At 35.8% G+C, this 13,734-nt stretch overlaps 1 long non-coding RNA gene across 2 annotated transcripts in view; it reads right to left on the bottom strand.

Moving 5' to 3' along the window:
• Positions 1-13,734, bottom strand: part of LOC127545288 (uncharacterized) — a 116,093-nt gene that overhangs the window by 12,425 nt on the left and 89,934 nt on the right. The window contains exon 2 of one of the 2 annotated variants that reach the window (XR_007949623.1): positions 8,141-8,230. This is a non-coding gene — a long non-coding RNA (uncharacterized LOC127545288). Of the gene's footprint in view, positions 1-8,140; positions 8,337-13,734 lie in introns of those variants that run through there. The other variant, XR_007949622.1, reaches the window with a different exon arrangement.

Below are 13,734 nucleotides of genomic sequence, written 5' to 3'. Positions count from 1 at the left end.
AAATTACTTGTGTACTAGCTGTGGGGTTTACTTGTACAACTATAAGATCATAAGAATGCTGACCTGAAATATCTCTCTCCTGTTTTGCTCAAAATACATGACTCAATCAAGCATAGATTGTGGCATGATGGAAAAGCCCCAAGTTCCCCCAGAAATGTTCTTGGAAATGTTCTATCTCTATTTATCCAACCCAAAGAGTAGCTCATTCATTTTATGATCATCTGGTCAACAGAAGTATTTCCTGCTCTGCCCATCCCTCAGCCTTGTGATCCTGCAGGCTTTCTTTTTCTAGCTTAAGCATTATATGGCAACCACTGAAATTGTTCTATATTTGGTATAATTGTTCTTGAATATTTAACCCAATAAAAGTGATTTCTGGAAGAAAATGGTACTTCAGATCAAGAGGAAGTTCTGGAATCCAATTTATTGGAGAGGAGTTGGACTCTTTTAATAAAGTTGCTGCCTGAGTCTCTCTTTTGGTTGTCTGGAATGATTTTCCTCCCACCCCCCACTTTTCTGGTGAGTTAGCCAGCCAAAAGCAGAAGGATGAAAGGCTGCCTCCTTCAACTTTTCATCTGCAAGGGACTCAAGAGATAGCATATATTAGTTGAATTTTTACCATCAGTTTTTCCATTTTTCTCTTTTGCTTTGTTAGAAATTTTGTTCAGAGATGAGATAGATTAATTGCTTAAAACCACTAGAAGTTTGGAATTTTCATTAAAATCAGTCTTGTTGAGTGATAATTTATCACCATATTCTCTGGATTTCTTCAATTATTTACAAATACCAAATCAAAGAGGAAAAAGGAGAAAGGGTAGTGTTGTTAGTTATCATGCCAGTTTTGGAGAAGTGGGGGGGAAAACTAGCAGTGAAGCTCTGTAAGTCTTTAATAAAACAGGATAGAGATCTTTAGCTTTTATAAGAGCAGTTTTGAAATTAAGGATGACCAATTTAAAAGTTATTTAAAAATCATCTGAAGGTTTCCCTAGGGAATTTTAATATTATAAGCCTGCATTCAAAGTCTGTGACTACATCTCTAGAAAACTTCTATATAAGCCAAAGGAGATTGAATAGCATGACTTTTCAGAACAGGGATCTCTAGACACTGGGAATAATTTAGGTTGATATAAGAAATTTCCAAAGACCAGCCACTTGAGTCTAGGCATGAAGGGAACTTTTGGGTTCTAATCGACTCATCTTAAAGCTCAGAGGTTGGTTCAAAGATTTTGAAAATATTTGGAAATTTTGTCAGCCAAGCCTTCCAGAGGTCCTCAAACTATGGCCCGCTGGCCAGATGCAGCAGCTGAGGACAATTATCCCCCTCACCCAGGGCTATGAAGTTTCTTTATTTAAAGGCCCACAAAACAAAGTTTTTGTTTTTACTATAGTCCGGCCCTGCAACAGTCTGAGGGACAGTGAACTGGCCCCCTATTTAAAAAGTTTGAGGACCCCTGCTTTACACATTTAAGGGTTAGCTAGAGAAAAGACATATAGATGGATCTCTGGTGGATAAGAAATCATCCCTCTTTGCTTCATTTCCAGGAGGGATAATCTCCAGAACCTTTAGTTGGGAACTTCTCAGAAAGAATAACCAACAAGATGGGTCTTTGGGAATTCCAGTTCTCTTAGGGGAAGTTTTTCCTAAGAAGTGTCATTCCTAGTCAGGGACACCCATAGGAGAGTTACAACCAGAAACATTCTTACAGGATCCCCATTAGACATACTTTTAATAGCCTGGATTAAGGGTGGAGTCCTCTATCAAAGTGGGGATGACTAGGTTTAGAGCCATTAGGTTGTGTAAAGTTTGATATGAAATTACAAAGGATTTGGAGGGATGATTCTGGCCAAACTATGGAACTTTTAATTATTCTACCCTCAAATGATTTCAGAGTTTTATTATGGAATCTCCTAAAACTATTAAAGAGCAGATAAGTTATTAGTCTTATTGGGAGGCAGCTTCTATCTATTTGTGGAACTTTGCCAGACCTTTGTGTTCTGTTCTCTCCTTTGCTGCCTCTCCTGATTGTGCTCCTTTTTCCTCATCTGAAGCTCTTCTTACCATAACCAAAGTCCAAAAACTTGGACAACTTGTTGATGCTTTTCCTCTTATAGTTAGAGTACATCAAGCAACAGGGGAGGGTTTTGCATATATTAAAGAACATTATCCTTTCAAACGTTCAGACCTCTCTAATTGGAGGAAACACACTGCTAGATTCGATGGGGATCCTGTTGCTGTTATTGATCAATTTAAGGCCTAGCTTTTGTGTTATCACCCAACTATGAGTGATGTGACAAATCTCATGGAGACTCTATTATCTCCAAAAGAAAGAGCAGATGTTATTGAAATCATAAATAAATAAATTATGGATCTGGGAGGTCAGAAAATCTGGCTACTACATGATATCCAATGGGATCCTAATCAGCCTATACAATTTGAACAATTGCAGCAGGCAATAAATGCCTTACTTAGGGGAATAGAACTTTTTGTGGAAAGACAAAATAATTACAATAAATTTCAGGAGACTACACAAGAAGGGGATAAGTGCCCTTTTAGATTTTATGACAGGTTATGCAAGAGTGGGAAGCATTGAACGAGATTAGATCCTCTAAACCAACAGGATGCCAGGGTTAATAATGCAGCCATTGTTAATCCATCATTGCCTAAAATCAAGAATTATTATTTTTTTTTAAGTATAACCATTTTATTTTATTTTTAAAATAACTTTTTATTGACAGAACCCATGCCAGGGTAATTTTTTACAACATTATCCCTTGCACTCACTTCTGTTCCGATTTTTCCCCTCCCTTCCTTCATCTCCTCCCCCAGATGGCAAGCAGTCCTATACATGTTAAATAGGTTACAGGATATCCTAGATACAATATATGTGTGCAGAACCGAACAGTTCTCTTATTGCACAGAAGAATTATTTTCTTAAATACTACCCAAGCTAGTAGGAAAAACACATAAGGAACTTAAAGCAATTCCTTAATATAGTTGCGAAGGGAGAGAAACAACCAGAGACAATGCAGATACAGGGGGGGAAATACAGACAGAGAGGCCAGCCTGAATGTCCTGGCAAATGTTTAGACCTCTAGCCACTCCAAAACTCCTTTTCAGACCACTAACAAAATTAGTGGGGATTATTTTTATTTCAGGAAGAAAGGACATTATGCCAATATAATAAAAAGATGCGATCTGAGAGATCCCAAGAGTGAGATCCAAATTAGTCTCAGAGGCAGAATTATGTTCCTCAGTGGGAGGATAGATTCAGACAGCCTTTAAATCAAGTTCAGGTGACTGATAGGCACAAAGGAACCCCAAAACAAAATGGTAGGGATGTTGTACAATAGGCTTCTGTGCATGAAGGTGCAGGGAAGAGAAGGGAATTGTGTCTCTAATATGCTTGTTCCTCTTCTGTTTTCTCTGCCACTCCCCCAATCAGAAGTCCAAGCATACCTCTGACAAGTATAGGTTATTTCATGTTTATCTTGTTCACATGGTAGCCACTCATTCAGTTTTAGTTAAAAAACCAAGTTTTGTCTGTACTATTTTTATCAATTGTGGGAATAGAATGAATACCACAAGAGGTCTCCCTCTTATTCCCACGAGCAGTGACAGTGCTCCTTATCTGCTTTGCATTTTGTTTTATCTAATGCATCTGCTAATATGCTGGGAAAAGACCTTTTCTGTAGATTTCATAACACTATTTCATATCTCCCAGATACTACCTTAACCACTGAAGTGCCAGTTAATCCAACCTCTTTGTTTTCACTGTTGTTTGATATACTTGCTACTTATTCTGATCATGAGCTCCTTTCCCTTTTTCCTGTTGCATTAGTACACATCTGACTGCAACAACAGGACTAATATTCTTTCTGCTATTCTGAATTCTTTGTGGGCCACCTCCTACATTGATGTGGGTCTTTTGTGAAATCAGCAATCCAATTACTATTTTTACCAAAGTGGAGCCACTTTCATCCGTGCCTCAGTATCCCCTAAGAAGGTCATTGAAGGGATCAATCCTCTCATTAATTCCTTAATAGAACAAACAATTATTGGTTCCATGAGGATCTCCCTGTAATACTCCTATATTGCCTGTTAAGAAACCCAAACTAGATCTTCATGGAAAATCTGTTTACAGATTTGTTGGAGATTTGTGTATCATTAATGCATATATTGTGCCAAGACATATGGTGTCCAACCCTGGCACTGTTATTTCTTCTATTCCCCATGATGCCACCTGTTTTACAGTAATAGATCTATCTGTATACTGCATTTTCAAACATCCCTATAAATCCTAGGTCCAGATACCTGTTTACATTTACTTGGCATAATCAACAATGCATGTGGACTTTTTCCTCAGGGTTATATTTAGTCCCCTACTTTATCCTCTCAAATTCTCCAGCAAAATTTAGCCTCCATCATTTTTACAGACTCAGGTTTAGTCCAATATATTGATGACCTTATATTACCCTCCGCCAGAGGGATAGTTTCTCTTTTGGCTTTATCACTATGGACACAAAGTCTCTGGTTCTATGGTACAGTGTTGCCAGCTTTATTTACAGTCCCTTGAATTTATATTACTTCCTGGCACACATTCTATTTCTCAGAAACACGTACAAGCAATCCAATTCCTGTCAATGCTCCAAACCAAGAAGCAGGTATGTGCTATTTTAGAATATTGCTAGATAACTGCTGTCAGTGGACTTTAGCTTTCGGTGAAATAACTAAACCTCTTGTTACCTTAACTAAAAGACCAATTATTGAGCCTTTCAACTTGATTTTGAGCATCTTACTGTTCTCATGGAACTAAAAAGAAATTGATGTCTGCTTCAGTTCTCAGACTTCCAGGTTACTGTAAACCCTTCACTCTTTTTGTGCATGAATTGAAGGGGGTTGTCTTTGAGTGTCTATACTCAATCACTGGGATCCACTATCTGCCCAGTAATTTATCATTTAGCTCAACTGGACAGTGTAGCTGCAGGTGCACTACTTTGACTTTGGGCTGTTGCAGCCACTGACCTTTTAGTGAAGATGACTTCTGACTTAGTCCTGGGAAAATTCTTTAATTTATTCAATGTCCTCACAAGGTCAAGGTTTTGCTACTATGCCACTGCATCAGGTCTTTTCTGATCAAAGACTGCCCAGATATAAAGTGACTTTACTTGGAAGGGAGAATGTTAAAATTAAGAGATGCTACATTGCTCCCTGTTTTTCCAATCTCATGAGAGCCCTTACATGACTGTGCCTCAGTTGTTGACTTGGATGAAAAGCCTAGTGGTGACCTTATTGATGTCCCTCTGGACAATCTTGATTTGATCCTTTATTCTGAAGGCTTCTCCTTTATGAAAGATAGAGAATGCTTTATAAGAGCTGCAGTCATTTCAGATCACAAATAATTTGGGCAGTTTCACACCCTTCCCATCTCAGTGCTCAGGTCACTGAACTGATTTCTCTAACTTGAATCTGCCACCTTGTAACTGGGATAAATATCACCATACACTGACTGTCATTATCCCTTTGAAGTATATCATGCAATTGGGATCTTACAATGAGGAATTTTTACCTTTTCTGGTAAAGTTATTGCCAATTCAGACTTAAATATTTTCTTTCTGCCATTCAATTACCTAGAGCATTTGCTCTGCTTATACTAATAGAAGTGATTCTATTTCTCCCAATGATGCCCAAGCGAATCAGCTACCAAGTTTTCAGTGATAGAAGGACCTGCTTATTTTCTCCTCCTTCTCCTTCAGATATGCCCCCAAACTTCCTTGATGCTGCTCACTGGTATTCTCTTCCTTACAGTGAAACTGAAGTGGAGAAATGGAAATATTAGTACAATATAGAACAAATATCTGGAATCTGGGACACACCTGAGGGCAAACCACTCTTTTATGGAATTTTTATCAAGCATGTTTTGTAATTCATTCTGGCAATCATTATGGCACACAAGGAATAGTCAATTCAATTAGATGTGGGTGGATTGCCTCTGGTATTACTTCAATCGCTACCCATATAATGTCAAATTGTTCTATTTATCTCAGTTTTAATCAACGTGCTTTTAAGAATACAACTTTTGATGACTATCCCCTTGTAAGCAAATAGACAAAGGGAGGAATCTCATATCGCCCTTTTGATATGCTTTTGGGACACCCCCAATAAAATGAAAACCTTTTTCTTTAGTGTAACTTCACTGATTGAAAAGGGCACTTCTATCGCCTCCTACATCCAAGAGTTATAGCATAGACTGAAGTTACTTCAGCATATAGAAGTTATAGTGCAAATTGGGCCACTGGACTTCTCCTTCCATGACTTTCAACCTGGTGACAACGTCTACATCAAAAATTTTCATCAGACCAATGGACTCAAACCTGCCTGGAGGGACTCTTTCAAGTCCTGATGATGACTCCAACAGTCATAAAGACAGGAAAAAAGGACTCATGGGCCCTCACACATAAAATCTGCACCATTTTCTGATCTATGTTCTTAAGAGAGTTCCTCTGAAGGCCTTCTTAATAAGATTCTTTTAGATACACAGAAATCACCTTTACCACTGTAGGTGTGAATTGTTTTCATAATTCTGGCATGTATTATCTCATACTTTTATATTTCACAATGGTATCACACAAATTAAGACCCTGTCATGCTATGATTGTATCATTAATGCTGTTACCTAATGCTTGCCACAGAGAAATTGCTCCTTTAAATTATATTTGACTTTGTGAAGGAAAGGTAGAAGTAGTTTCCTTATATCCTTCCCAATGGATAGAAACCATCTGCCATTTAGGAGTTCCAGCATTCTTACTATGTTTCACCATGAAACAGGATAACCCAGTGACATAGACCTCTCTTGACATATATTTCAATGGTAATGGTAGCCTTAATGCCTCTATTTTATACAAGTATCTATTCTACTAAGTGTAGGGCTAAAAAAGATGGAAATCTTTGTGATTTTAACATTATATGCTGGAAGCAAATGGATGGGTCTCTTTTTTGCTATCCCAGCAAGTCTTTTTTCTCTACTGGAGGAGCATACTAGTGCTACTGTGACTAATCCATGGAGATACAAAACATTCCATTAATGAGGCACTCTGTGTATGACAAGCACTAAGTTTTCCTTTTCTTCTAAACAATACCTCCAGTGCTTGTTACATCTGTGTCACAGCCCACTCAAGAACTAAAAGTTAGTATTGATTCACCAACATACAGGACTAAACAACTATTTGGTTGCAATACACCTTTCAGTACCAAAGTTAGTAATAATGTTTTCACCACTAATGCTGGATTCATTCTGATTAGAAATTTGTCAGATTCACAGATTTGTATAATCTGACTCCAAATGAACTTCCTTATAAAATCTCATTCAGTGAATTCTTTCATGATAATCCTGTCAATTTGATATTTGGTTTTACTGCAAGTAATGGAAGCAGAAAACCTTTCCTTCCAGATTACTGTTTTAGGAAGTCAGAAAAACAGTTTTCTTTTAATTTGGTATATGAATTGTTCGTATCAGTGACAGTCATAAATGTGGGTGACTTTGTGGTTCCAATTTGGAACAGCATGGTATTACCACAGGAAGAGAAGTACTCTTTGGGGAGATTACAATTCTTCAGCAAAGCTTGATGCTGAAAACTTTTTTGGTGGGTCCTCATTCTTAGTCTAGGTATGACCACAGTGATATACTCTGTTAGGAACCTGTCTGCTATCCTAGAAAACCTTGTCCAAGACACCTTTGCTGTCATTCAACATACTACTGCTGTCATTTCAGGATTGCAGACTGAAATTGATTCTGGAGCTCACATGGCAATGGAGAACTGGATGGCTGTACACATTCTGAGTGTTGCTCAGAGAAGTGCCTGTGCTATTGTTAATCAATCCTGTTATTCTTATGTATATCATTCAGGTGACATCATTATCAACATACATGAACTTCAGAAGAAGATTCTAAATGACATTTAGCAAATAGCATAGGAAGTGGAGATCTTGGGGATATTGGACTGCCTCTTTCTTTAGAGTTGGAGGAATTATTTTTCTGATACTGAAATGGGCCCTAGCTAATGTTTTTGAAATGCTGCTGCTTTATGGATATTCGTTAGTTGCTTATAACATGTACCTCCAAGATAACTACTAGATACGCACCCCAAATTTATCATTTTTTTCATCTTTCTTCCTCCTAAATCCATAAATGAATTCTTCCTTGACTTCAGCTCCTTCAGGTATAGTTATCCCCTATTGAAAAGAGAAGTCAGATTTTCATTCACACTTATCATAAAAGACTATTTCAGCCTTTTTGATACAATCCTTTTGTTCATTGACACTTAAGTTCCTAATTTGTTTGTTACTCTATGTTTTCCCAGACTTTGCTTGCTTGGTTTATGATGAGAAGGGGTTACTCCTGCCAAAAGATAAATACATTCAAGATCTCAGTGCATATCTGGTTCCCTCTGCTATACTGCCAGAGGTCTCAAATGATAACAGAGATTCCTTTGGGCCCTATAACCCATCTAATCCTCCCTTTTCATTATCTGAAATGACAGCCTCTATATTCTTGTTTTAGAGACATTATAATCAAAGGTTCTTTTTTTGGGCCCTATAGCTCACCTAATACTCCCTTTTTATTTTCTGAAACAACATAGACTGTACATTCTTGTTCCAGGGATATTACTGGATACTGTTCTATTGTTTCATAGGAGGATGCTTGTTTGGTGTGGGAGAGCATTTTTTCTTGGGCATAATTATGGAATCCTTACTTGTGGAGCACATGCCACTTTTTTCCCCCCCACATAATAAGAGGAGAAGACCATTCAAATGTAAAGAGCAGTCCAATTGTTCCATTACTCCTTCCCCCAGAGGAAACTGTTTAACATGCAGACTGCTTTCATATGTAACATTTCCTAGGAATTACAATGCAAGAAAGTTTATAAACACAAAAATAACATTCACACAATATTTATTACTAAGGTGATGATATTTCATCAAATACATTTTCAAATTATATTACATAGAAAATCATTCATCCTGTGACACATGGCTTTTAAATTCACAACCCTCACAGTTTGGAAAGGCATTATTATAAAATACATTTCATTAAAGATCCAACCAGCAAAGAAGTAACACATACATAAATCAAATGAAATCAGAAAACATATATCTAAGTATACGTATATTTACATGTAAGCATGCACACACACATATATCATACACACACATTTGAAAATGAAGTTTTTAAACAGTTTTATATTATTCTTCTATAAAATTAATCCACAAACCTAAAGAATCCAGGAGCAAGCACAATATTTTTTTAAATAATAACTTTTTATTTTCAAAATATATGCAAAAATAGTTTTCAACATTCATCTTTGCAAAAACTTGTATTCCAATTTTTTTCTCCTTCTATTCCTTCCACCTCTTCCCATAGACAGCGAATAATCCAATAAATGTTAAACATGTGCAATTCTTCTATATATATATATTTTCAGAATTATCATGCTGTACACCAAAAAAATCAGATCAAAAAGGGAAAAATAGAGACACAAAAAAGCAAGTAAACAACAACAAAAAAGTGAAAATACTATGTTGTGATTCACATTTAGCCCCACAGTTCTCTCTCTAGGTGCAGATGGCTCTCTTTATCACCAATCTATTGGAAGTGCAAGCATAATATTTTTAATACAATAAGTAATCAAATTAATGTTAATACATTAAGGAACAAACTTCTATCTTTATCCACCTTATAGAATGAAAATCTAAGGTAACTTGTTTTAAGAGCACAAAGCTAACAAAATTCCTGTTTTGTGAATTTTCCCAATATTTTGTCTTAATTCCAAATAGTAGAATAAATTCCAAGAGCATTCTGATTTAGAAGTTATAAAAATCTTTGACAGCTTACAAAAACTTGGTCTTTTCAAACAGCAATTAAGTTCTGTTATATTTCGCAGAAGTAACACAATTTTCCAATTAAATTTCACTTGCATTCAAGATGCTCTTTTAAATAAGTTTCTTTTTTTTCCTCACAAGCAGCAAGATGGTTCCAAGTAGATGTTATAATAAAAACTCATTTATATTTTGGTTGCTCCCTAAGTTATACAAACTTTTCTTTTTTTCTCTGAACCAGAAAAGAATTAACAATAAGCAGGTACATTTTAAGTGCTAATTCTATTCAAGGTTCAAGTTACAGCTTATTTTTATCTCCACTTTGAAATTTCATTGATACAATCTTCAAACATCTCTTTCTAACCATTGAAATGATCTCTCTCTCCTCATTTAAAACAATAAATCTGCCATTATGGGGTGAGAGAGTTGCTCATAATTTCCTCAAAACAAATTTTAAAGAATGTTAAACCAAAACTCACTAGAATATTTCAGTATTTAAAAAAAAACATTCAAAACACAATTTAGAGATTCAGAGTATAGAACTTAATATTTTAGCCCCAATTCAGTTTCTAATTAGTTTACAAGTGTAAGTTTTCTACAGTCTAAGGGAAAAGATTCTCTTAGTTCTCATTTGTCTTTTATAGCTTGCCCAGAGATCAAGAATATAAAGAGAAAGAAATAATCTCTTGGAAAACAGAGAATTTCCCAGAGAAATTCACATTCTTCTCTTTCTTTTCTTTTCTTTTTTTTTTTTTTTTGAAAAAGTCAGTTAATGAGACATACAGAGATAGATTTACTGACTAGATATTTCCTTTTAAGCATCATGTCCACAGTGTTCTGAAAACAATCCTAATAAAATGGCACAGATAAAGATATAGTTATAGACACAGACACACATAAAAACAAAACAAACATAGACACAGAAAAACACACAGAACAACAGGCATTTGTGAGTCAGTGATTCCAAAATTTTCTTATTTGTGAGGCTTTCAGTTACCAGCTTTCTATATATTTACTTTTCTTTACTTGCTAATTTATTTCCCTTCTGTTTGGAGAAGTCCCTAAACTCCACTGACAACCTTATCATCAGAGACCATAGTATCTCACAAAAGAGTTAATTTAATTCACATCGTTTTACTTCATTTCCTTAAAAGATCTCTCACTAGAGGAACTCAATAAAGCACCTCAATTCTAATAAGCTTAAGAAACACTAATGCTGATAAGAATAAGGGCATTCCTCACCTTCCCAAACCATAGATGGTCAACTGGTGCATGTTCAAATTTGTTTCTTATCTTCCTCTTTTAGGAAGTCTTACTTAACTTCTCATTAAAGACCATCCACTGGAAGTGAACCTGGACTTTACATCTCTCTCTCTCTCTCTCTCTCTCTCTCTCTCTCTCTCTCTCTCTCTCTCTCTCTTTATATATATATATATATATATATATATATATATATATATATATATATATATATGTATATATATATGTGCAAATATATTATACAAATAGAGTTAGGTCCAAATCAATAAGTTGTTAATTTTAATGAGAAAAAAAGCATTCAAAACGAACATAAAACATGCAAAATTATTCCCAGTATACTCCTCAGAGAAGACTGGAGTGTTTAATATTCAAGTGGAGAAAAGTATTCCTTTGTATTTTCTTGGGCCAAAGAATAGGAAGAAGTTTTGATAAGTGTCAGGATTTGTATGTGAGGGGGAGGACGGGGGGGGGGGGAGGAGGAGAGAGGAAGGAGGGGGGGAGGTGAGGCAGGGAATCTCTTTCTATGTGAATCCCACTGCTATCAACAAAACTGTCACAAGTGAAATTTAACAAAAAGGTAAATTGAGACATGTTTCTTTGTGCAAGATAGCATTTTATTCACAAGTTGTAAATGTGAGAATAAACTGGAGCAATGGCTATTTCAATTTTCAGCCAAAGACCTCAAGCAAAAACTTTTTTATAACTTTGGGGGACACAGATCAAACAATAGTTCAAGACAGGTGATAAAATGGGGTTTAGGAGAATGTGATTGATTACATAGTTGAGGTATGGGGAACGATGTGATTAGTTGAAAATTGGAAGTGAGTAATTAGCAATGTCCCCTTCTTCCCTCTTGTGATTAATAAGATTGTTTGAATCTACCTGCAAAGCCAATCATACAGGGCCAGATTTATATATTTATATATAATTGGGACAATTAACCAGGCATCTTTGAAAGATAGCATAGAGATATAAAGATACAAGACTAGGCTCCTTTGTGTCCATCCACATCACCCAAGGATAGCAGAATTTCTTGGAACAAGAATAGAACATTGATGAACTAAATCCAGAGACAGAGAATCATGACTTAAGCAATAATGACACTAGTCAATTATTTGTAAATGTTATGAATAAAAACAATACAGAATCAATGTAATCTCACTAATTATTAACATTTTACCGAGTTTTAAACTTAAGGAACAGTTAGATGGCACCACAGTGTACAAAGTCCTAGGCCTGAAGTCAGGAAGACTAATCTTCCTGAGTTCAAGTCTGTTCTTAGAAATTTAGTAGCTGTGTCACCTTAGGTAACTCACTTCATCTAGTTTGCTTCAGTTTCCTTATCTGTAAAATAAATTTGTAGAAGGAAATGCCAAACTACTCCAGTGTCTTTGCTAAGAAAACTCCAAATGGGGTCCCAAAAAGTCAGACACAACTGAAACTCCTAAACAACAACAAATTTAAATTCATATTAATAGAATCCAGTTATTACTTTACATTATACCACCATCCCTTACATTTGTAATGATAAAAATAAGAACTCAAAGATTTAATTTACTCTTGAAGTAATCTTCATTGTTTTTCAATTAACTTTTGAATAATAAATTCTATAAAATATTTCTTTCAACTTTCTGTTTCTATCCTCAACTGAGGAAGAAAAAAATTCTAAAATTACTATTACAAACATGTAATAAACAAAACACATTTCACACTGGTCACTTTTTTTTAAAAAGAATCTCTTTCTGCCTTCCTACTCCTTATATTATCTTTGCTTTGTTTAGGACTAATATTTTCCTTAATCTAACCTTTGTTTTATTTTCTCTTGTCCATTTTCTCTCTTATTTTCCTATTAAAACTTCTGGAATTATGAAATACATTTCTGTACCTAATTCTCTCTCCATCTGTCTCTCTCACTGTCTCTATGTCTCTCTGCCCTTGTGTCTGTCTGTGATTGTCTGTCTGTCTCTCTGTCTCTCTCTCTGAGTGTATTCTTCCCGTTAAGCAGCTTAGATTAAAGTAAGATTCAAGTGTCACCTGTAACACCATTCCCTCTTGTTATATAAACTTCTACTTGCACACCCAGACTATGTAAGATCATTTCTCTCTGCCTTGACCATTCTTTTGTAATCTTTTGAGTTCATAAAGATATGATAGGACCACTCAGAGGTACAGCTAAGATTGCAGAGTAAAGTCAGTCACCTGAGTTCTCCCCTAAATATCTTCAAATACCTTTAAATAATAACTCTAAACAAATTCTAGAGTGGAGTAACCTTGGAAAGATAAAGTGAAACAAATTTCCAGCCCATAACTTAGAAAATTAGCAGGAAAGGTCTGTTGTACTTGGAGGAGAATAGAACACAGTCCAGCATAAGCAGCTTTCAAACCTTTTACAGGCTAAATATAATATAGGTCAGCAGGAAAGATCTGTCTTACCAGGATGAGAGTGGATCATGGTCCAATTTAGGCTGCACAAGGACAACTCTGGTCCCAGCAAACCAGGAGCAGGCTTTGGGAGCCACTGAATCAGCAGTATAGTGACTGTTTCTGGAGCTCTCAGCTCACAGAGAGTAAGAGTGCTGAACAACTAGTTAAAAAAAGAT

This window comes from Antechinus flavipes, chromosome 1 (genome assembly GCF_016432865.1).
Source record: "Antechinus flavipes isolate AdamAnt ecotype Samford, QLD, Australia chromosome 1, AdamAnt_v2, whole genome shotgun sequence".
NCBI classification, from domain to species: Eukaryota; Metazoa; Chordata; class Mammalia; order Dasyuromorphia; family Dasyuridae; genus Antechinus; species Antechinus flavipes.
This window is presented reverse-complemented; position numbering and strand designations above follow the sequence as displayed.